Source organism: Canis lupus, chromosome 14, assembly GCF_048164855.1.
Source record: "Canis lupus baileyi chromosome 14, mCanLup2.hap1, whole genome shotgun sequence".
Taxonomy (NCBI): Eukaryota; Metazoa; Chordata; class Mammalia; order Carnivora; family Canidae; genus Canis; species Canis lupus.
In genome coordinates, this window is record NC_132851.1 from 25394602 (window position 1) to 25419441 (window position 24840).

General features: G+C 49.1%; 1 long non-coding RNA gene across 1 annotated transcript; it reads left to right on the forward strand.

Annotated features, from left to right (window-relative positions):
* The first annotated feature begins 5457 nt into the window (after window positions 1–5457).
* LOC140603831 (uncharacterized) lies at window positions 5458–17316 on the forward strand. The gene is made up of 3 exons (XR_012006807.1): window positions 5458–5919; window positions 6095–6712; window positions 15949–17316. It is a non-coding gene; the product is annotated as an uncharacterized lncRNA (long non-coding RNA).
* The last annotated feature ends 7524 nt before the right edge of the window (window positions 17317–24840 follow it).

Genomic DNA, 24840 nt, shown 5'->3' on the forward strand with positions numbered 1-24840 from the left:
TAGCACGTGGTTGAGTTCTGATAGCAACCTCCTGAGATTGACTGACTTCCTATTTTGCAGATAGGAAAACTGAGGCATAGCGATGTAAGTTATCTGGAGCAAAGCCACAGAGAGAGGGTTCGTGGGGCTGGAATTCCATCCCTGGTCTGTCCGGCTTCCCGACCCGTGATCTCTAGGAGGACGAAGATAACAACCACACAGATCAGAGCAGAGAGGAGAAAATGAGCTGGTGCTGCAGGCTGAAGGATGAAGTCACTCCAGTTGGGGTGGATTTGGTGAGCACATCATTTGGCTGGGAAGAGGGGCAGATTCACAGATGGGAAAGTCAGGGGATTCGGTACCTCCGGGGAGCTCACACCCTAATAGGGGAAACGTAAGAGGACTGTTTGTCATCTGCCCAGAGAGACCCTGCATTTCCTTTTCGGGGTCCCCCCTTCCCTCACTGCATGCCACACTGGGGCCTTGCATGTCAAGTCTCCTGCATTCTCCCCTCCAAGGGGTGGCCGTTTGTCTCAAACTGGAAAACGGGGCATTGGGAAATGAATTGTGACCCAAGAACTAAAAGTGGCAGGAGCTGAGTGATTCAGGGAGCAGCACCCTGATGGTAACTGCCTGTTAGTTCCTGCCATCTGGCTACTCAGCTTTTCCTTCTTTCTGAGGGCTTCCGGGGGGTAGGTACTCTAGGTTAGTTCACTCAACACACATTCCAACGCTCTTCAGGCTGTGCTTTCTCTATTCTAGGAAGCAGAAGGCTCAGAGCTTACCCTCCCAAACTCCCTTGCAGTTAGGGTGGCCATGTGGCTTAGCCAATGAGATGTGAGTGTCCACCTGCTGCAGGTCTCTCTCCTTTCTCCTCCTTCCTGCTGGGATGTGGACGTGATGGTTGGGGCTATGGCAGAAACCTTGTGGGCATGAGGAAAAGTATAAAAGCACTTGGGACGCTTGGGTGGCTTAGCAGGTGAGCGTGTGTCTTCGGCCCAGGGCGTGATCCCGGATTCCCCGGTTCAAGTCCCGCATCGGGCTCCCTGCATGGAGCCTGCTTCTCCTTCTGCCTGTGTCTCTGCCTCTCTCTCTCTCTCTCTCTCTGTGTGTGTCTCTCATGAATAAATAAATAAAATATTTTAAAAAATGAAAGCACTGCGCAGATATCAGCCCTGCTTGGTGACATCAAGAAGCAGCTTCCCTTTGGACTTCTCGCTCAGAATCCTTTATGCTTTAAACTGCTTTGTTGGGAAGTTCCCTTACTTGCAACCAAATGCGCCTCTTCATTGCTACCCAATCTATTTCTTTCCTTTGCACTTTTTTCTTATAGGGAGGGTGCTTGAGGAAAGCAGAATTTCTTTACGCAACCCAAACACCATCCTCATAGATGCAAGGAAGAGAGGAAGGCACACAGCGAACCACCAATGTCAACCAGAACGAAACATGCTCCTGCAGGGAAGAGCAGTCACGATACAGATTTGTGTTGACATAGTCTGTTACGTTTTTCCAAGGGTTTTCTCACGCACTGTTTCCTTTGGCTCTCTCAGCCACCTTGTAAAGTAAGAATTATTATTATTATACCTGTCTTATAGGTAAAAACAAAATGAAACAAAACAACTTGGTGTTTGACTACTATGGAAGTGAAGGAAAGGAAGTGATTCATTCTAGCTGGAGAAACTGTGGCAGCCTCATGAAAGCGGTGGCTTTGAATGGGGGTTTGAAGGATGAACGGCCTTTTAATTAGCAGAAGAGCCAGGCAGTGTTCCTGGCTAAAGCAGGAACTATAAAGCCTAGATGCATGAGAGGGCTGGATGACTGTGGCAAAGGTGACTGGTGCTTGGGGTTGGGGCCTGGGGGACTTGGGAAGCATATGGAAGAGATAGGGTTGGAAAAGTCAGCAGGGGCCAGATTGTAAAAAGGTCCGGTGTGTTGGCAGCCTCTTTGGGCTGCAGGGGCGTTCAGGTAACTTCAACTAATGAAGTGATTGTGAGGATACATGTGGGAATAAAAGAGCTTCCAGAATCAGGGCCAAGCTTCTTGGAGATCCAGTCATATACCATAACAAGCATCGCAGGATGAACGAGATCCTTGGGACAGCCAGGCCTCATGGAGGTTGGAAGTACTTTGACAACATATAATTGTTCAGGATGGAACCTAATTTTTTAAAAAGATTTTATTTATTTATTTGTTTATTTATTTGTTTATTTATTTGATAGAGAGCAAGAGAGCATGAGCTAGGGTAGGGAGGAGTAAGGGGAGAAGGAGAAGCAGGCTCCCCACTGAGCAGAGAGCACCATATGGGACTCAATCCCAGGACCCAAGGATCATGACCTGAGCCAAAGGCAGATGCTTAACTGACTCGGCCACCCAGGCACCCCGAACCTACTTTTTGTAACTGAATTATTTCATCTTCTGCAGCAAAACTCATTGGTTGCCAACCTAGAGCTTTGACATTACCATGATACCCTCTTGTGCATCTTCAGTCAAATTCCAGAGGGCGTATTGGTTAGGATCGGTTAGGCTCTGCTGTGCTAACAGATAGTCCTTGAAGCCCTGGTGGCTTTATACAATTACACAAAGTGTCCCCTGGAGCATGTGGCCTCCAGAGTCTCTCATGGCAAGGGAAGAGAGGGACAAAGGAGGCCCACTAGTTCTTAATCTTCTTGCTGCTTTTCTTCACAATCCATTGGTCAGAAGTAGCCAGATGGCCCCACCTAACTGCCAGGGAGGTTGGGAGAGGTAGGCGAGTACCCAGATGAACTGGCCCCCCCCTGGAGGGTCTGATGGATCTGGGTGCTCACCTTCATCTCCATTGACAAAGTACTCGTGCCAGGTGTCTTAGTTATGGCCGCTGTAACAAAAGGACCTCAGACTGGAGGCTTAAACAGCAAGCATGCATTTCTCAGTTCAGAGCCTGGGGTGTCTAAGATCAGGGTAGTAGTAGACCTGGTGTCTGGTGAAGGGCTTTTTGGTTCTCAGCCATTTTCTCCCACGTCAGGGAGGGCAAGAGAGCAAAGGCCCCACTTCCAGAAGCCATCACACTGGGGGTGAGGATTTCAATATGGGAGTTCTGGGGGGTCCACACACCACAGTCACTTGGGAGGCCCCTTTCCAGTGATGGATTGGCTGTTCTGTGGTCAGGTGCCTTCCGTTGGTGCCATGAGCTGGCGGGGAAGAGGAGGCCGTGGTCTCTCTGGTGTAGGCAGGATAGTCCATGTAAGGACTTACTGGAGCCACTTCAGTATATTATGTGAAGGCTGGGAGCTTATTTTGAGGCCCTGGGGAGCCCCTGAGGGTGTGAACAGGGCCGTGAGAGATTGTTGCCCGTTTGCATTTTGCACAGGTCCCTCTGGGGCTGGGTTGAGCATGATGATAACAGGCACCGGATGGATTGGAGGGAGAGAGACTGGCTGTGCAGCTGCTGGGCTCGTCCGAAGAAGACACCTGATAGGAGAGTGGAGTTGAAGCAGACGATAAATCGAAAACTCTGCAGACAGGAAGTTAGAGTCCCAGGATAACACACAGAGTATCTCACATGCATTGTGGGAGAAGTAAATGAGATCCTGTCTGTAGAATTCTTAGCACAGATTTAGCACCTGCTATTATTCTTCTCTACTCAGAATGTTTGGAGAGGGCCAGTCAGCCTCTGCTTGAATGCTTCCAGAGATGGGAAGCTCACCACTTTCACAGGCAACCTGACTTTTTTTTTTTTTAATTTTTTTTTTTTAATTTTTATTTATTTATGATAGTCACAGAGAGAGAGAGAGAGGCAGAGACACAGGCAGAGGGAGAAGCAGGCTCCATGCACCGGGAGCCTGATGTGGGACTCGATCCTGGGTCTCCAGGATCGTGCCCTGGGCCAAAGGCAGGCGCCAAACCGCTGCGCCACCCAGGGATCCCGGCAACCTGACTTCAACGAGGTAAATAACACTCACCTGGCTCGATATAGCAGCTGAGACATGGCCTAGGAAGGAGCTTTATTACCATAAACAGCTAAATCATTATATCATGTTTAACAACTAGAGAGGGTAGGATCAGGAATCTTTTGGTTGAAAGTAGTAAAACCTAGTTCAAGCTGACCTCTACATAATAAAGAAAATTTATTGGTTTATATAAATAAAAAAGTCTAGAATGTGTGCTTCAGCCCATGCTTGATCCAGCAGCTCAAAGATGCCTCTGAGAACTTGGTTTTTCTCTGTTTCTTCACTCGGCCTCCTATGATGTCAACGTCATTTAAAGCTGGTTCTCTTGTTGGTTGTGAGGCGGCTTCTTGCACTTCCTTGGTTATGTACTTTGTTGATATCCAGAAAGCTACAGAAAATGATTTCTCTCCTATGTTTTCATCAAATACCCTGAAATTCACTCCCGCCTTGGACCAATCACTGTTTGCAGATAGATGGACCTCAGTGATGGGCTTAGCCAAGGTCCCATTGTTGGAGCGGGAGGTAGTCAGCTTCTTCGGAACCCTGCAGATGGAAATCAGCAGGAAGGAGTGAAGGAATGAGCACTGAGGACCACCACGCTTGCCCTTGTCCTGCCTTCCCTCATTGTCCTCTTTATTCCTCTGTCTTCTATGCCTGCTTTGATAATGAGAAATCTCAAGGTGTTGGAGTGGGACCGTGAAAGCTTGATCTTTGTTCCATTAAAGAAGGGCTCCGAAGATTTGTTCTTTTGGAGGCCTGCTCGGCTCTGGGGGACCAAGGCTGGACTTACACCCTGTAGAAGCAGAGAGTCAGCTAGAAGGGACTTAACAGTGGCATTGTCCTAGGGTGGGAACTGAGCTCGGACAGGAGAGTCCCTGGTCCTGAGCCACAGAGTCACAGAGCCCAATTTCTTTGATGTACGCTCTGACATCCCTGCCCAGCATTTGTCCTCTCAAGGACTCTGTCTGTCTGTCTGTCTGTCTTTGGAAAACAAAGTGCCTTCTTTGGCTCCATGTTCTGTGGTGAAGCAAGCATGAGTTAGCCAGAGAGCTTGTCCCAAACACACTGCCCTGCTCACTTGAACACTCTTTCCTGAAGGAAAGCACGGGGTGTGTGTGCATGTTGAACGGGCTCCTCAGTTAATGCTGAACCCTGGCCTCTTGCTTTGCATCAGGTGCCTCCCACTCTGGCCTCAAGACCTCTGAACTTGGCCTCAGTCTGAGGGCCCCAGGACCGAGAGAAAGGGAAAGGCAATGGATGACCCCAGGGGAACCTGCCTCCCTTGACCCACACATAGAAGGAAGACAAGAGGCTTGGGTGTGCTGGAGGCCGAAGGCCAGTCCAAGAACTCACAAGGGTGCCGCTGGCTGGGCCCTGCTGTTCTGCTGCCCCAGGCAATGCCGTCATGCCACGAGGCCTCAGGCCTGCCAGCGCCCTTTGGCTGACCGGGGAGTCTGCAAGGCAAGGGTCATTGTGTTCCTGCCCTCCAACTCTCCCCCCACCCCCTTAGAGGGCTCAGGTTACTGGATGTTTCTAGAAAGAGAGGCTTTTAGAAGGAGGGCTGGAGGTAGAGTGACAACCCTCAGGTGCTTGTTGGGTGCTCTGTGCCCCCCAGCACCTGTGGGCTAAGGGCCCCTGCCTGCCTTCTTCCCTAAGACACGAGATTGAAAAAGCAGGGAAGCCATATAGCGAAAGGAGCAGGTGCACAGTGCACCTGTTGGAAGATCGGAGCACCTGTTGTTCGAGAGAACAGTCCGCTCCGACGTTGGGACCAGAGGTTTTTGCAGAAGCAGCCGCCGCCAGGCAGCCACTGCGTTCAGATCAAGCCGAAGACGCAGGATGCAGAGGGGAAGAGCCACTCCTGGAGGCTTCTGCCTGTGGCATCTTTGTCGCCTCCCCCCCCCCCCCCGCCCCCCTGCGAGTCCTGCAGGGAATCTGGGAGGCTTCCAACCTGGTAGGAGAATTTATACCACCGAGGCACCTGTCGTCACCTCCAGAAAGATAGCGACCAGAGGTGGGGAGAGCAGAGGGTGCCTAGAGGCAGTGGGTGTCCTCTCGCCCCCGCCTTACCTGTGCTCCTCCTCTCCCTCCTCCTCTTCCTCCTCCTCCTCCTCCTCAGCTCTCTGCTCATCAGTCTCCTGGTTTCCTTTTTTTTTTTTTTTTTAAGATTTTATTTATTTATTCACTAGGCACAGAGAACGAGGCAGAAACACAGGCAGAGGGAGAAGCAGGCTCCATGCAGGGAGGCCGATGTGGGACTCGATCCTGGGACCCCAGGATCACGCCCTGAGTCGAAGGCAGACGCTCAACTGCTGAGCCACCCAGGTGTCCCTGTCTCCTGATTTCCTGACGCTCAGGTGCTTCCACACCACGTTGGCCCCCTACGTCTCCCATCTGTAAGCTGGCTTTCTGGATGTTCGAGATGAAGTCAACCCCCCTTTTTTTTCATCCTTAAATCAATGTCCCAACAGGAATGGGGTCATAAACGTAAACCCACTCCCTTGTGACATAAGGCAAACTGCTGTAAGTATAAGGGCACAGTGATTAAGGTAATAAAGGACACATCCTGACACAAGTGATCTCAGGCCCTTCCAGTGGTTTCTGCATTGGACAGTGGAGAACTCTGAGGCAGCAGAGGCCATCATGCGTTGGGAGCATGTGTGGGTGTCGAGTCCTGCACAGAGTGTTAATGTTCGTGGGCCAGTTGACTCCGATTTAACCTCAGGCGTGGAGCCATTTTGCAGATGAAGCAGCCAAGGAGCAGGAACCCATCAAGGGACTTCCCCAAGGTTCTCAGGCAGGAAACGGTAGGATTGGGGACCAAAGTGCATCCATGGACCTTAATCTCGACATATTTGGCATTTTTGACAGCATTTAGCACAATGCTTGACACAGAAATGACGGAGAGGGAGCCTTTGAATGAGGGAGGTAATGTCAGGGAGGTGGGGTGCTATAGTTGAATGGACAAAGGATTTGAACATAGACCTAGATGTTCTAGAATGTTTGTTTGGATCCATAGTTCTCCAGCAGTGCTCGTGATCCCTTTCCTTCCCTCTTGAGGGTAGGTTGAGGAGCTGAGCTTGTGGGTGTTCAGTTTTTCTACTTTTCCTTCATCAAGAGCAGGTCCTTTTCATATTATGATTTTGAGTTTGATTTCATTAGGGAAAGAAGGAAAAAACAGATTCTTTTGCTAAAAACAGGTTGAAGAGGGACACCTGGGTGGCTCAGTGACTGAGCATCTCCCTGAGGCTCAGGTCGTGACCTCGGGGTCCTGGGATCAAGTTCCGTATCAGCCTCCCTGCAGGGAGCCTGCTTCTCTGCCCCTCTCTCATGAATAAATAGAAAAAATCTTTTTTTATTATTATTTTTTTATTTATGATAGTCACACAGAGAGAGAGAGAGAGGTAGAGACACAGGCAGAGGGAGAAGCAGGCTCCATGCACCGGGAGCCCGACGTGGGATTCGATCCCGGGTCTCCAGGATCGCGCCCTGGGCCAAAGGCGCTAAACCGCTGCGCCACCCAGGGATCTTAAATAGAAAATCTTAAAAAAATAAAAATAAAAACAGGTTGAAGAATTCTGTTTCAGGTGGCCTTTGAGGTCTTCTCAAAACCTCATTATCTCTGATTTTACGATTTGAGTGTGGGCTCTACTGCTTCCCGACTGTGTGGTGGTGGATAAGTTCGCATCTTCGTCTTTAAAATGAGCGTAAGGAGAGAAACGCTGCCGAGTCCTCAGGGTTATCATGTGGAGGAAGCGTGTGGCTGGGCCCTGAGATGAGCCAAGGACCCTGCAGGAGTACGGAATTGGTGACATTGTGCAATCATCAAACATTTCTTGGGTGGCAGCTCTGGGCTGCCCAATGGATAAATGCTGGAGATGTGAAGAGCCATCGGGCAGAGGAGAGCTGGGAATCGACGGGCACAGGTGCACAGTCTCCTGGCAGATAGGTAAATAAGCAGGCAGTTTCAGTCCAAAGTGATGCATGCCCAGAGGTAAGCATGGCGAAGGGTCACCCAGCCCAGCTCAGCCTGGGGATGGAGGTGACAGCAAGGGGGTGGAGGCGGTAGGAAAATGACATCTAGCGTACGTCTCAAAGTGGAAGCAAAAACCAATAATGATACTGGGTGGGCATGCTATACCTCATTCACACAGGATTTTAGTCACATCGCATTGAGTCTTCTGAGGTTTCACTTCTCCTTTGTGCAAAGATCTTACAGAGACAAAAGCAAATGTAAAGAATACCATTGGGCTAATGTTACAAACTCTGTGGAGTTTTACTCCACCTTTTCTTTTTTTTTTTTCTGCAAAAAAACCATTATAATCAACATATGTGCTAGACCCTGTCTTCTTTTTCTTTTTTAAATCTTTTTATTTATTTATTTATTTATTTTTATTTTTATTTTTTTAATTTTTATTTATTTGTGATAGTCACAGAGAGAGAGAGAGAATGAGGCAGAGACACAGGCAGAGGGAGAAGCAGGCTCCATGCACCGGGAGCCTGACGTGGGATTCGATCCCGGGTCTCCAGGATCGCGCCCTGGGCCAAAGGCAGGAGCCAAACCGCTGCACCACCCAGGGATCCCTAATCTTTTTTTTAAAAAAGATTTTATTTATTCATAGAGACACAGTGAGAGAGAGGGACAGAGGAACAGGCAGAGGGAGAAGCAGGCTCCATGCAGGGAGCCCGATGTGGGACTCGATCCCGGGTCCCCAGGATCACACCCCAGGCTGCAGGCGGCGCTAAACCACTGAGCCACCGGGGCTGCCCTAGACCCTGTCTTCTTGAGAAAACTCGACATCCCTTCAGAACCATCCTCTGTGAGAGCCCAGGGTGCCCTCTGAGCATCTCCTGTCCGGCAGCATGTTTGTATCAATGAGAAAGCTGGAACCCAGATTGATGAGGTGTCTTCACCATGGCCAGGAAGTACAGCAGTCAAGTTTAGATGTGGCTTCCTCGGGTACCACAAGTTCTGATGGCTCTGGAATGGGAGCGGCAGTGTGTCGAGGGGACACATCCAGGTTTGTGGTCTGAGGGCCAGAGGTGGAGTTCACCCCGCCTTTAACCAACAGTGTTTGCGTGTGTATGTCAACGAGTGAGCTGTGCCCTAGTGTACAGAAATGAGCAACTCATTCTCCTTGCTTTAAAGGGCTCACAGGTCAAAGATACTTCAAGTGTCAATGAAAACCCATGATGCGAACAGACAGCTGGGTGGCTCAGTCGGTTAAGTGTCTGACTTTTGATTTTGAGTCAGGTCATGGTCTCAGAGACCCTGGGTTGGGCTCTGTCCTGGGTATGGAATCTGCTTGATTCTCTCTTTCTTTCTGCCCCTCTTCCCCCATCCCCACTTGCACGTGTGCTCTCTCTCTCTCTCTGAAGAAAAGGAAAAGAAAAAAAATCCACGATATAAGTGCCAGTGGAGAAAGGTGCACGGTGCTCTGAGAGCGGTATTTGCATAGGATGCGTTGGAAGATGTAAGCACTGAAGCCATGCACACTTGGGCTCAGTTTCCAGTGCTGCCCCTCACTGTGTGATCTTGAGCAAGCTAGTTAACCTTTCTGAGCCTCAGTTTCTCCATCTAGAAAATGGGGAGACTAATACCCTTCCTGTTGGCACCTACGAATAAAATGTATACCCCGGAGATACGGCTGGCAAAGTGCCTGGCCCAATAAGCATCATCGTGGTAAGAACGGGGGCAAGACATTCAATTTCTCCAAGCCTCCGGGAGCTTCATTTGTCCCCCTCTGTACACCAGGAGATGGAAGTGAAGTGTGCTTTGTACAACTGTGAAGTGTTTAAAAAAATGGTAGTGATTTCTCTTGGGATTCTTAGCCGGCCCTAATTAGGATGATGAAGGCAGTGTAGTGGGGTGCTTTGTCAAATTCCAGAGAGTGACTGGAGGTCAGAAGCCAGGACAGCCTCTCCGACCTCATGCTCCCCTTGCCCACTGCCCTCCAGAGTCTCCATATACTTTCCTCCCGTCATCTGCACTAAATGTGCTCTGGACCAGGACCTGCAGATCTTGAGCCTGGTTTCTTTGTCTATCAGCAAAGTCCTGCAGGGAGGGAGGACTTGCCATCAGGCCTGAGAACGAAGTCAGGCGTGCTTGGAATGCAATTGCAAAAGAGGTTACAAGAGCCTGGCGAGAATGCTGAAATCAAGTGATGTCGAGAGGTTTTGTTATTTTTGAAAAAATGACTCATTCTGAGAAACCCTAACGGGCCTCCCAGAACGTTCACCTAGTTGCCTGTATGTCTAACCCAGAGCCCACTGCAGAGAAAAACAAACCTTGTAGTCACAGCTGAAGGAGGGGGGTGGTGGGGTGCCAAGGGGGGTGCCAGGGGGGTGCTGTGAGGGTTGATGGGGGAAAACAGGGATGACAACTGGATGCAGGAAGAGCTTCAAGATAACTCCTGCCCTCTGGGTGGACTGCTTTAATTTCCCCGTCCCTTTCTCCAACCATCACAAAAACATCCCCTTGGAAGTAACGTGTCCTCGGGATTGACCTGAGCTGGCCAGGGGAGGCAGGGTCATTTCTGTGACATGCAAGTCAAATAGGGGCCGAGAGAGTATGAGCTATTTCCCCCGGATGAGAGAGAGAAGGGAGCATCAGAGAAGTGGGGAAGGACAGAGAGAGAGAAAGGAGGAGGAGGAGGAAGAGTGGACGAGAGAGGAGCAGAGAAGAGAAGGCCCGTGAATGAGAACCAAAGGGAGAACCATGCTTGTCTTGAGAAGCACCTCGAAAGGCTGCTTTCAGCGAGGGCACCTGCTGGCCTCCTCCCCCTGAGATGCCCTTAGCCAAATGTCTGATTTAGGGGGAAACAACTTCCTTCACCAAGTCTCCATGGGGATGGAGGAGTAGAACAGATTCATAGCTTCTCAAATTTAGTAGGCATAAGAATATTCTGGAAGACTTGTTACAGTACAGATTGCTGGGCCCTGTCTCTGGAATTCCGTTTCTGAAGGTCTGGGGAGGGGCCCTGGAATCTGCATTTCTAACCAGCTCCCTGGTGAGGCTGTCGCTGCCAATTGGTCATAGACCCCCCATCTCATCCCCCCACTTTGAGTGTCCTGGGGTGGCTGATCGGGAATGTTCCTGCCGCTCCTGCCATCTGTGATTTGAGAAAACTCAACAGCTCCTGCTCATGGAGCACTGTGGTGGGGAGCTAGGAGTATAAAGTTGCACACAAGGCAGGCGTCCTGCCTTTTGGGTCTAACAGTCTAGGTGAGGAAACAGGCTCTACAGGGAACCCCATTACCCCACAGGATATGCGGGGGACACGCCGAGGAGGGAGTGGGCCACTGCCTGTGTGCAAGTCAGGAGGGGCTCCAAGGAGAGCGGTGCTGGGTGGGCCTGTGGTCCTCAGTTGTCCCTAACCAGGAGGTCATGGGAGGGGATGACTTCCGGGCAGAGGGCAGTGTAGGCTGTTTGCAGTGGTCCACAGAGAAGGCTTCCGCTCAGTGCTTACTGCATGAGGTGTGGCGTTAGCGCGGCTCAGGGGGACGTTCCCGCTCTGGCATCCCGGAGCTGCCAAGCATAGCCGTAGCAGTTCCCCATCTCCTGGGGAGCCCAGTGGAGGGAGCTCGGGTGGCTGGCCTCCCGGGGGACCACAGTCAAGTATCATACACACACACACACACACACACACACGGTATTATATGTACGTGCAATAGGTACATATGTACACACACGTGCACATAGTGGAACCTCATTATTTGTGGTTTCTGCATTTGTAAATTTGCCCCTGTTGGCTAATATTTGCTTGTAACCTCCAAATCAATACTCGGTGGCCCTTTTAACCATTCAAGGACACACGCAGAGCGGTGACAAAATTTGACTCCCCTGACACGTTCCGGGTGGGATGATGCTCTGACTTCTCGTTTCAGCTCCTGTCCTGTCAACAAGGGTCCATTTTGTAACCTGTCAGTACCATGTTTTGAGTATCTTGGTGCCTTCCCCCCCCCCCCCCCCCCCGGTGATTTCACTGTTTAAAATGGCTCCCAGCCACTGCCTTTGGTGCTGTGTGCCTGGGCACAGGGGCAGGGATGTGCCTTCTGGAGAAAACAGGTGTGTGAGATAAGCTTCATTTAGATTGTGAGATAACAGTGCTGTTGGCCACGAGTTCAGGGCTGATAAATCAGCAATATGTATTGAATAAGATGCCTTTAAACAGAGACACACACACACAACACAAGGTTATGTATTGATGAGTTGATGAAAATGTTGTGGCCAGAGGCCCCCAGACCCTAACCTTCCATCTCGCCTAGGAGCGATGATACAGCATTCACTAATTCAGTGTTCAGGGCAACTTTATAGAACACAATTACCATGAATAATGAGAATTGGTGTGTGTGTGTGTGTGTGTGTGTGTGTGTTTGCTTGCCTGTAACATTAAGCCCCTGCCAAGTATTTCTGTTGCTCAATATTACAAGTTATTATATTTAACAAGATAATTCATAGTTGCAGCAAGAGTTTAGTAAAATCCAAGCCTAGATAGGTAAACTCTGGGAGCTCTCTTCCTAATCCTATCCGATGGAAATCCTTTATCCAATTTAACCATTTCCTTTTCGGCCGAGATCTGAGCAAAAGGCATTTTTCTACTTGTCCTGAAGTCGCTGCCATGGCCACTTGGATTCACAACATCTCACCAGTTAGATACAAATGGTGAGTTGTGGTGTCCCAGTGCCCAAGTCCCATGACTTTGGTATGGATTATTATAGGAGGATTTAAAACTGGAGATCACTTTGCTTTCATCACTAGGATTCTGACACCAGTTTGGATGTGTGGTACTTTCCGACACCATCAAGCAATTCTCTGCGACACCAGGGTGTCCTAGAATCTAAATTCTCATACTGTCTACTGCTACCTGAGGTGGCATCTGACTGCACAGACCAAGGGGCTGAGTACCTAAGACTGTCTCCACTTCAGGTGTCCGTCACAAGGCCAGGTTGTCTCTGTGCTTCTGACCGGCTGGTGATAAATCAGAGGTTCCCATAATCCCCTCCTCGGGTTCCATAAATTTGCTAGGGCAGCTCACACGACTCAGGAAACCAGGTTATCCATCGGCTTGCTGGTTCATCACGAAGGATATTAAAGGATATGAATTAACGGGCAGATGAAGAGATACATAGGGCGAGGTCCCAAATGCAGGAAATTGTGTCCGCATGGGTTTGGGGGCCAGCAGTGTGTCAAGTGTTGTGGTTGACCAATCTGGAAGCTGTCCCACACCCTTCTTTTTGGGTTTTTTATGGAGGCTTCATTATATAGGCACAATCGATTCAATCATTGGCCATTGGCCACAGAAGGCAACCTCCAGGCCTGTTCTTCTCTCAGGAGGTCAGAGGGTGGAGCTGAAGTTTCCAACCCTGGCAGCCAGCCCTCAGCCTTAGGTGACTTAGGGGCTTTCCAAAAGTTACCTCAGTTAACATAACAAAGGACACCTCGCTCACCCCCTCACTTAGGAAATTCCAAGGGTTTTAGGAGGTCTGTGCCAGGAACAGCGAAGAGGGAGATAAAAGTCTATTTTTTTCTTATGAATCGCGATCACCTTTGTGATTATTGCATCTGGTAGACTGAATTTTGGCACGGAGGGAGAGCCGGTGCACAGGCCGAAGGGTGCTCTGGGACCCGCGTGGGCAGGGTGATAGGGTGCAGTGGCTGCAGCTGCTGAAGCAGCTGGGGACCGAGCTGGAACCCCCACCGCAGTCTCAGGCAGCAGCCCTGCCGGCCAGGCCCCCGCCACCCCGCCTCTCCCGTCTGGGTCCTGCCCTCAGCCCTGTCCCCTAGGCCACGTCAGACCTCTCTGGCTTGTTTCTGAGAAATGTGCTGAGAACACACAAGGCCCCATCAGGCCTCAGCGGCTTGGACGTGATTTCCCTGGGAACCAAGGCCGGGGGTGCTCTGCAGCCTTCCTGGACTGGGAAATCTCTGCCTCCCCAGGGGCGGGTCATGCTGGAGGGAGTCTTTGGGTGCTCCCGGGCCTCCTCCCCCTGGGTCCAGGGGGACCTCGCTGGCCAGTCGAGCGAGAGGAAGCACTGGGGCTGAAGGAGCAAGGCGGCTGGCTGCCATCCCACATAAACACGCTCCGTCACTGTAAATTATTTATGCACCATATGGAGGCTGGACAGGCTCCTTGACGGGGTGTGTTAATTAGAAGACTGTGGATCCTGCCTTGGCCCCAGTTCCTGGGGGCCGGGGGTGGGGGCATCAGAGGAGTGGGGGTGGGGGGTGCTGTTTTTTTTGCTCAGCATCTCCCTGATTAGAAGCTTCAGCGATTCTGGCTTTTCCAGCAACAAGTCTGAATGCCATAGGTCGGCGTTCAAGGCCTCTTTCCCGCCGGAGCTCCCACGCTTGCCCTCTGCTTCTGGCATGACAACTTTTCGTTGTTCTCTATAAATGACGGTACCATTCCCACCACTAGACCTCGCATCCTGTACTGCCAGCATCCTTTAAATCACAGATCCTTTATTTAAAATTAAAAAAATATATAGATTTAATTTATTTATTTAACAGAGGGAGAGGGAGAAGCAGACTCCTTGCTGAGTAGGGAGCCCGCCGTGGGACTCAATCCCAGGACCCCGGGATCATGACCTGAGCCGAAGGCAGGTGCTTAACCAACTGAACCACCCAGGTGTCCCAAATCACAGACCCTTTAAATATCATGTCCTCTGCGTGGCCTCCTCATTCACCCACCGGAGCACGAGCTTGTTCCTCCTTGTGCCGCGTTCCTCCGCTGCACACCGCGGTAGAAGTGTAGAAGTACAGCCTCTGGTTTGAACCAGGACACCAGCTGCATCCCTTCCTGAGGGACCTTGGTTTCTTAAGTAGAACCTAGAACCTAGGGCATCTCCCTAAAGCTCTGGGGGTGGTGGTGGAGGGTAGGATATATGCTAACTTTCCATGGTACCGGGCACCCAGAAATCCCACCACAGACACTAGCGCTTCCTTATTATTAATTTATTTCCCCCTGCCGTAATCCCTTCTTTTGTAAGCCTCACTCTTTCTAGACTGACCCACCGGAGGGCTGGGGCTTGGTCTTACTCATCACTGAACCTTCTGCCTCTAGCCCAGTGCCTGGCGCTTCATAAGCATCACATGAGGAGGGTGTCCTCGGCAGCAGGGCACACGGGTGGTATCCAACGTCTACTCAGCGCTTACTCTTTGCCAGGCTGTGTCCTAAGCCCTTTACATGCTCGAACTCATTTAAGATGATGGTCTTACAGGATCGCTCTTCTCACTTAACAGACGAGGAAACTGGTCACAGAGAAATAACTTGTGCAAGGTGACATTTGAACACTGGAGTTGATGTGTAAGCCCAGAGAGGTTCGAACCTTAGGTGTTCCACTGAGAGTGGGAGTTCCGGTGGTTGGTGGCAGGCACACCATTTAGTGCATGGTGACTACGTGTTTGGGACCAGACTACAAGCGGGCAAGTCACACAGGTCAGCGGCTAAAAGAGGGTGGAAATTCCTATGGGAGACACTTTGTCTCTAGAAAATGCTATTCTAGAGGCCTGCTTTAGATTCAGCTCTTGACTTTCCAGAGAGGAAGAGCAGCCTGTGTTTCCTGGACCGGCTCTGTGTCACTTCCTTGTCGCCGTCTTTTCCTTGGGCTGCTACATCTCTTCCCTCTGTCTAGAACATTTCCTTTTCCCTCTCTTCTGTGCCTTCCTCACTGCCACTGTGATCCCATCTGGAGAAATCCTCCTGTCTTTCAAGGTCCGGTTCACGCCTACTGTCTTCTGGGGACACTTGCCCAGCTGTCATCCCCACTCACTTGCTCTCCCAAACTGAACTCATGTCTAAATTGCATGTACACGACAAAGTGGTGACTGGCATGGGCTCTTGCACCAGACACCTGGCTCTCAGTCTGGCTCTGCCACCCTGTGTGAGTCTCCCTCCTTCATTCCCTCACCTGTGAAATGGTGCAGTCAGAGCCCCTACGTTGCACGGTTTTGTGAGGTATTAGTGGAAGAGCACATATCAAGAGCACCTAGTCATGAGATGTGAACTTAGTATGTGACCCTGTACTTTTACTCTTCTAGGAGGGGCCTTCCATGCATCTTTCCATCTCCAGCGCTCACCAAAATGCCTGGCACACAGCAGGTGCTCACTAAATGAAAATGCAATTTGAGTTGAACAAAGTAAGCGTTCATTGGGCACCCAATAAATGTACCAAGTGCAAGATATGCAAAGATGGGTGGCAGCTAAAAGTCAGGATGCATGTATACAAGCACAGCCGGTAAGAGACTTGGAAAGAAGACGCATGTGGCACTTCCATTGGTTCATTTGTTCATCAAGGCATTTGTTGTGCCAAGCTCTGGGAAGACAGACATGAATAAAATGTGCTCCTGGGTCTTCAAAAAGACATGACCTGGTACATAATTCATATAACTGGGCAGATGACTGCTGTCCTCGGGTGTGCCTCAGGGCTCTGAGGACAGAGCCACTGGATTGTGGGTCAGTTTGAAAGGGATGGGGGAGGGGAAGCTGGATGAGATGGGCAGGGCCTTTGCACTTGCCGGTTCTTTTCCCCGGGACACCTTTTCTCTCATCCTTTCTGTCTCAGATGGCGTGTCCTCTCCTCCAGCAGCCCCTTCGGAAAGCTGCCTCCTCATGGCTCTATCACCGTTCCCTGTTCAGTTCTTCTCAAACCCTGACCATGGACCCTGGTGAATGAAAAGAAGGCAAGGAAACGGAACTAGCATTTTTTGGAATACCCACTACATGCCAGACACAGGGCTCTTTAACTGCCGAACGCTATTTCATTAATTTCCCCCAAAGTTCCTGGGGTGGTGGTATTCTTACCCTCATTGGGCAGACTACAAAGGGCCCCTGCCCCCTCTTGGAAGGCAAATGCCTTTGCCCAAGGTCACCGGCCGGATGTAGAGGAATAGACTTGGAATCCAGGGCCAGCTGCCTCCCCACACCCATGGTGCTTTCATGGCACCGGGAGAGGCCAAGTGCAAGAAAGGAAATGGAATGACTCGTTTACTGCTTCAGGCATTTTCAGCAACAAGTAAGTGATTTCCCTAATTCCCATTCTGCTGTTAATACAGAAACTTGGCAGCTGGGAACCAGGCTGCAGAAAAACAGGTTTCCTTCTTAACTCAGCAGCACCCCCTGCAGGAGATGAGGGAACACAGCAGAAGTGATGGGGGCCGGAGGGCTCCTCTCTGCCGGAGGGGATCCAGCAGGCACTGGAGACAGCTTCCAGGCCCTTCCTTACTAAAAAGGAGCACATTGAGACTGAGAAAGGAATTTGCCCAAAGTCACACTGTTAGTGATGGCAGATGTGAAGCCGGCTTCTGACTCCCCGTTCAGTGCCCTCTCCCCACCCACTCCCTCCCTCTCTCCGCCTCTCTCCTTCAATAAGCATTAATTTAGCACCTACTATGCCTTGGGTATATTTCTTCTTGTGGATTATAAATATCAATGGCTAAACTTTGTCTTTTGGGATTATTGTTGTATTGATTCATCGCCACTAACAACATACTTCATCACTACAGCTAAGAGGTATGGACCATTGCCACGTGTCAGGCACTATGCTAAGGCAAGAGCTCAGTTGATCCTCACAGGGGAGGAAATTAAGGCTTAGGGAGGTTTAGAAATGTGCCTGGGATGGTTTAGTAAGCTGTGGAGCTGGGATTCGATTCCCAGATCCTTCTGACTCTGGAACTGGATCTTAACCACGTATGTCATATTTATTCTTTCAAGTATCTAAGGTTAGTTCAAGGAGCCTCCCTACTCCAATTAGGATTTTGCTTCCATTTCAAATAATTACTTTTTTTTTTTTTTTGTCTAAGACTGGGGCTGACTCCCTCCTTGAGTTTGTTGCTTTTTTTTTAAGGTTCTATTTATTCATGAGAGACACACACAGAGGCAGAGACATAGGCAGAGGGAGAAGCAGGCTCCCTACAGAGAGCCTGGTGCCAGACTCGATCCCAGGACCCCAGGATCACGACCTGAGCTGAAGGCACATGCTCAACCACTGAGCCACCTCGGTGCCTCTTGAATTTGTTGCTTCTTAAATCCCTGGGAGTTTATATTGAGGTTCTACTCTGCACCAGGCACTGTTGTAGGTGCCAGGGATACAGAAGTGACTGCAACTCAGCTAAAAGGTCCTGGCTTTGTGGGTGTCAGCCTCAATACAAGGCAACTGGCAAGCTTTGTTCTAATAGTAGCACAGTACAACTCCAGGGGGCACCATCCACACTGCAGTGGGTGAAAAATGGCACCTTTTGACTTGTGCAGTGCACTGCCAGTGTGGCCATATCCGGTAGCCCTGACCTAGTGAGATGAGAACAAGGGGCCGGGGCAAGGGGTGAAGGATGGGGAACAGTCACTTCCGCCTCTGCAGACTGAGGAAGCTTCACAGCAAAGGGCACTGGCTTGTGAGTGCTGCCAAAGCCGTACAAACTTTGATTTCCTGTCCTCTTCAATGGGAAGGTGGTGTCAAGTTTTGAGGAAATATATCTCCGCCTTTCAACCAGCGGAGCAGAAAATCTATTTCAGTTTCCATTTCTCCATTAGCTACAAGTTGCATTTCATTTTAAGTTCCCAGGAATTTCGCCCTTGGTCTAATTTTCGGCGGAATGCCCAGTTCCTCTCATTCGGGTGGTTGGCTCCTGGAACTGGAGCTCACCAGCTGCAGGTGACATGTGTAAGACCAGAGCATCAAGTGTGGGCAACCTGACAACCGTCCGAGGAAATCTCTGCCCCCCTCCCTTGGAGGGGAATGAGCTCATGGCAGCCCCTGAGAAGGAGGAAGACAGCACTCTCACCTCACCAGCTGTCCCTCACACCCTCACCATCCACAAGCCCTGTCACATTTATTCTCTCAAGTGTCTAAGGTTAGCTCAAGAAGCATCCCTACTCTAATTAGGATTTTGCTGAATTTGTCCCTTTGCACACATGTGACTTTAGCTTAGAGTATGAGAATGCAAGGAATTGCTTTGCATTTTCTAAATATAGAATTATTCTAGAAGGACTATACTTTTCCTCAATCCCCTTCCTGAAGATGTTCATTCAGACCCTACTAGGGAGGACATGGTTGTGGGTGAGGAAGGCAGGATGGGGTTGGCCTCAAGGGTTCCAAAGTGTAAGGGACAAAAGAGAAAAAAAAGAAGAAAGAAAGACGTTCTTTCAGCCTTCCAGAAGCTCCTGGTCCCATTGTTGCTGGCCTTGCAACCATAGGAGCAAACAGGGGGAAAGGACCTGGTGGTGAAGGAAGACTTTCTTACCAGGCAGACTGTGAGGAGGAGCCCCCCACCCATCTCCCCTTAATTGCAGAGCAAGGAGAAGCATCAACCGGTGTGGCAGAGGGAGATGGGGGAGGATCCTCTCTTCTGTTCTGCCCTGGGCTGGGCCTGGGGGCCTGGGGGTGGGAGGCATGAGAAGGATATCCATCAGCTTCTGGATTTCTCACTACTTTGGAGTAGGAAGCTTCCTTTCCTTCCCATGTTGCGAGTTAAATAGGCATTTGACAGCCAGTCGGGGAACCTAATCAGCCAACATAACCTTGTTTCTGTGGGAAAATTAATTCTATGGTCCACACAACAGTCTTAGAAATCAACTCTTGGAGCACATCTCTTCGTCGAATTGAACTGCCTCTGCTGTTGGTCATTGTAAAGTTTCGTGTTGTGAAAAAGAGCTGTGACTTCGGATGTTTGGGTTCCAGGCTGCCCCATGTCAGCTGTGTCATGTTCTTGGTCAAGTCCCATCATTTTCTTCTTTGGGGTCTTGCCTGAGAATGAGGGCTTGGACCAGATGAATTCCCATGCACTCCTGGAGTCTGAGGCTTCGGGACTTTGAGTCTCTCCATTATGTTACTCTCATTTTTAGCATGCTGTTGCATTTCTCACTGAATAGAAGGCTTCCTTGACTCTGGATCCCACCATGGTTATAGGGTGACCTCAGGACTTGGTCTCCTACACCCCTGCCTCCTCCTCTGTCCCTCCAGCTAAGGGGCAGTAGCAGCTTTCCGCTATTATTAACTTCTGGGTTGCCTCATTATTTTCCGGTGGGTTTTTCAGCCCTTGTGTCACCTGTATAACCCATTCCCCGCACTAATTTCCTCCTGTTCCAAATACGTAGAGTGGTTTCTGTTTACTTGGTTGGACTTTGACTGGGATATTCAAGCTTTTGTTGGTTTTACCTTAGAACAGCCAGCAATAAAGATGATAATGATAATGTTGATGATTATAACCCCTTACTCAGTGTATAACCTCACATATTACAAAGCTTTTACTCGGGTTCTATAATTTTAGTTTCATAATAACAGTGTGATGTAAGAAAGGCATTTATCATTAATTCCACTTTACAGAAGAGGAAATGATCTCACTGAGTATCACAGCTGATAGATCTTGGGACAGCTGGGACTAAAACCCAAGGCTTTGGTTTGTCAGCTAATTCCCCTCACCCAAGTTGTCCTGCTTTTTTCATTATCCCACCTACCCACCTTGGAATGATGTCTTAATGCTGCTCCTTTAGGTATGATGCACAAGCATCAGGAGAGGGCGTATTAGTTATCTCTTGCTGTGTAACAAATTACCCCAACACTTAATGGTTTAGAACAGTATCATTTATTATTTTGGAAATGGTTCATGCAGGCATTAATGCTCTCCTCTATCCCACATTGTTGATTGTTCTGCCAGAACTGGAAGAGTGGGTTCAGTCTGGGAGGACTTTGAGGTTATACTTTTCAACAATCTAAGCTGGAGTCCGGCTGTGAAGTGATGAGGAGGAAGGTGGCTGGCTGATGTTTGCACGGGGCACCACTGAACATACGTATAGGCTTCTGCCCCTGACAAACCCTGCAAATGAAGCAGCCTCTAGCCAAGGGACAAGGCCAAGGGGGTGATGCAGAAATCTGTATTAAAATCATTAAATGAGAAACACTACTGTGTCTTTCTCTCCATCTGTATTCTTCACCGAGTGTCCAGCATACATCACACTAGATGGCAAGGGAATGGCTGCACTCTGGGACTTACAAACCATCAGAAAGAAAAAAATATTGTGTAGTCTTGGGTCCCCAGGGACCCCAGCCTTTGGGGAGGATCAGAGTCTCCATAGCCACCACACCCTCTGTGTTGTCAATAGCCGATAAATATTTATGTTTACCTTATGCTCACCTTGTGTCGGTCTCTTACCCCACTGTCTAGTGTTCCCTGCCAAGGACCTCACTTCGGTTATTTCTGGAAGTCCCAGGGTCTGGTCCCTGTGTACATGTGAACTCTGTCCTTCTGGCTCCAGCCTTTTGTTTACTCTCCTTCTTCTCAGCTGTAGCTTTCTGCTCTGATGTTCACAGCCAAGCTTTGAAAGTCCTTGCCAAGGCCACGGTGCTTGGTATCTATGGTGGGGCTACTGTGTCTCCCTGGCACCACTGTGTTCCATGCTGACCCAAGGAGAAAGCCCATCTCTGTTTACATCTTATCTGCTCTCATATACCCCAAGCAGGGCCACCTTGCCTCCCAGTAGCTCAGTGATATTTTAAGGATATAACTCTATTTTTTGCTTTGTTTTGTTTTCTTCTGTTTCAGTTTCCCCCCTCACATCTTCTTATCTAAGCTCCAAGCCTGATGTAAAGAGGCAGATTGGGAAGCTTCTGAGCCACTCACTCAAGCCACTCTCCATTACCCCACCTGTCCCACTGGAACATCACCTAACCCTATTCCCTTAGAATTATATTTTCTAGGTGCTGGGCATAAACCATTGTTCAAGGGTGTACTAGCTGTCTATTGTTGTGCAACAAATTACCCCAACACTGACTGGCTTCAAACAGCACCATTTAGTATCTGACAGTTTTTCTGGGTCAACAATCCAGGAGAGGTTTAACCAATTTCTCTGGCTCTAGGTCTCTCAGATGGCTGGAGTCATGTTAAGAGCTCGGCTGCGAGCTGGCTTTCTAGCTCACTCATACAGCTGTTGGCAGGATTCAGTTCCTTGTTAGCTCTTGTGCTGGGGTCCTCAGTGCCCCAGGAACCGCTGGCTGGAGGCCCTCTTTGGTGCCCTGCCACATGGGCCCCTCCATAGAGTATCTCACAACAAGTACTGGTTTCTTCATAGTGAGAAAGTGAAAAATCAAGATAGAACACACACAAGATAGAAGTAGAAGTCACAATCTTTTGTGGCCTTATCTTGGAAGTGACATCCATCAGTTTTGCCAATGTTTATTAATTAGAAACACGTAGCTAGATACAATCCATACTTAGGAGGGGATTACACGAGGGTTGAATAGCAGAAGATGAGAAGTACTGGGGACCATCTCAGAGGCTGTGTACCACTGATGACAGGGGTAGGGTGAAATTAATTTTGATGTTGAGCAAATTATGATTAAAAACAAGCAGGCATTAGCCATTTACTTTAAAGTGCCGTAAGAAAATGTTACTGGATGTTATTGCCAAAGAAGAGGCTAAGAAAGAGGGGGGACTCAATTCAGAGAAAAATATGAAGTATAGATGGTTTTCAAATGTGATTGCCAGCAGGAACTGTGACTTGCTCCTAAGTAAGAGGATATGGCAATAGGGATGTGATGTTACTCTCATGATTAGGTCGTATAAGACTGTCATATCAGAGATTCTCCCTGTGGGCTCGATGAAGTAGATAAGCCTACCTGGCAAGGAGCTAAGGGTGGTCCCAAGGATCTGAGGATAGCCTCTTGCTGACAGCCAACAAAAAGCCAGGGTCCTCAGGGAGAGAGTCACAGGAAATGAATCCTGCCAACGACCTAAATGAAATTGGAAGTTGATTCTTTCCCACTTGAGCCTCCGGATGAGAAGGCAGCCCAACTGGCATGTGTATTGCAGTCCAGTGAGACCCTCAGCACAGAAGCCGGTTAAGCTATGCCTAAACTTCTGGCTTACGGAAACCGTGAGGACACAGGTGTGTGTTGTTTTAAGCCTCTACATTTGTGGTGTTGTGTTTCACAGCAATAGAAAACTAATGCACCCACTCTAAGACACATGCAAAAATCTAAAAACGATTTCAGGGCATGGTAAATTTAACTATGTAATTTTGTTTCAAATTGCCACCAGGTTCCAAATACTTATGAAATCTTCTGAAGGACAAAGCCCCTAAGGCCAAGTTTAACAAGTCTTGGTGGAAAACAGAGACCTGTGAGCAACATCTGCAGAGCAGAGGAAAGAGCACTTTTCTGATGGGGGTGCCAGAGACAACCAGGAGAAGGGGGCCAATCCAGAGTCATTGAGAAGACACTTCACATCAGCTGAGTGAAGACTTTCTGAGGGTTGAGCCAGAAAAGGATTAGAGGGCATGTTTATTTTTTCCTTTTCCATTTGTGATCTGGAAAAAAAGGATGAAAGAGAATGGTGGGAAGTTGATGTTGAGTGAATAAAAAAGCAGCTGTCTTTCAGCTGTGGGAAGTCTAATTAATTTACTTGTGAGTGCTTAGCTTGGGCTGGCCACAGGCTCTGGGAGCATTCACATCACATCCACAAACTGGGACGAATTTGACCAGAGAGTGAGGCCCTGACCTTCAGTTAACTAGTAGCTGGTATTAGAGGAGTCTCTGGAGACAGAGCACCATGTCGAAATTAGGGACTTTCTTCTCAGACTTGCTCCATATCCTATGTCAGTGCCAATGTCTATTTAATGTGGTAATAATAGCTAAATAATTGTTATTTAATTTTTTTTTTTTTATTTATTTATGATAGTCACAGAGAGAGAAAGAGAGAGAGGCAGAGACACAGGCAGAGGGAGAAGCAGGCTCCATGCACCGGAAGCCCGATGTGGGACTCGATCCCGGGTCTCCAGGATCGCGCCCTGGGCCAAAGGCAGGCGCCAAACCGCTGCGCCATCCAGGGATCCCTTATTTTATTTTTATTTTTTTATAATATTTAATTTATTTATTCATGAGAGACACACAGAGGCAGAGATATAGGAAGAGGGAGAGGCAGGCTCCCTGCAGGGAGCCCAATGCAGGACTCGATCCCAGGACCCTGGGCTCACAACCTGAGCCAAAGGCAGATGCTCAACCACAGAGCCACCCAGGTGCCCCAATTTGTGTTATTATAATGTAAATGCTCTTTTTCATTGAAGAATTTTTCTTGGTTTGAGTTCCTCCAAAGCAGACTCCAGGCAGGGATTTGGATGACAGTAGTTAATGTGGAGGTGATCCAAGGAAACTGCATTAGGGGTGATGAAGTGAGCCAAGGAAGGGAGGAAGCCAGTGAAAGTGCATGAGTGAGTCTCTTGCCACCGTGGGCACCTGTAACTTTAAGAGACAGTTTTGGCTTATGTAAGAATCGCCCCACTGAGGGGTGAGACAACTGGGGTATTTATTTACTAATTCTCGTCCTGTATTAGTTGAGGGTTACTCTTGGAAGCTCTAGCTCCCTGGCCTGCCCTGATAGGGGACCAAGTGCACTGTCGTGGCAGAGAAAGAGCACAGATCAAGAGAAGTAAGAATTTGGAGTATGAAGGCAGAGGAGTGTATGTGAACTGTCACCACACTGCAGGTGACCTGTGGGATGAGCTGATGGGGTGAGGGCAGGACACTGGTGTGTATGAAGTGTAACCATAATACCCAAGGGAATAACAACCGATAATAGGACATGCTTTCTCAAACACATTGAACAACCGGGGCTCATTTGGAGAGAGTCTTCTAGGTCACAAGACACTATAAAACTGACTCAAACAAAGATGCTGTTGGAGCCAGGCACCACAGAAACACACATGTCTCCTTGCATCAGCATATGGGCCTTGGGCCTCTCTTTGTGGGTTGCCTTTAATTGGTTGGAGCTGGGCCCATTAATGGCTAGGTAACAATGGCAAGAGCAAGGATGTATAAGGCAGGACCCCAGAGAGAATTTTGAAGCCATGAAAAGCTGGACCCACCTCTGTGAGTCTTAAAATATTCTCACTGTAGCAAGTATCCTTTGCATTAAGAGTTGTAAGTCACCTCTCATTTAAAACAT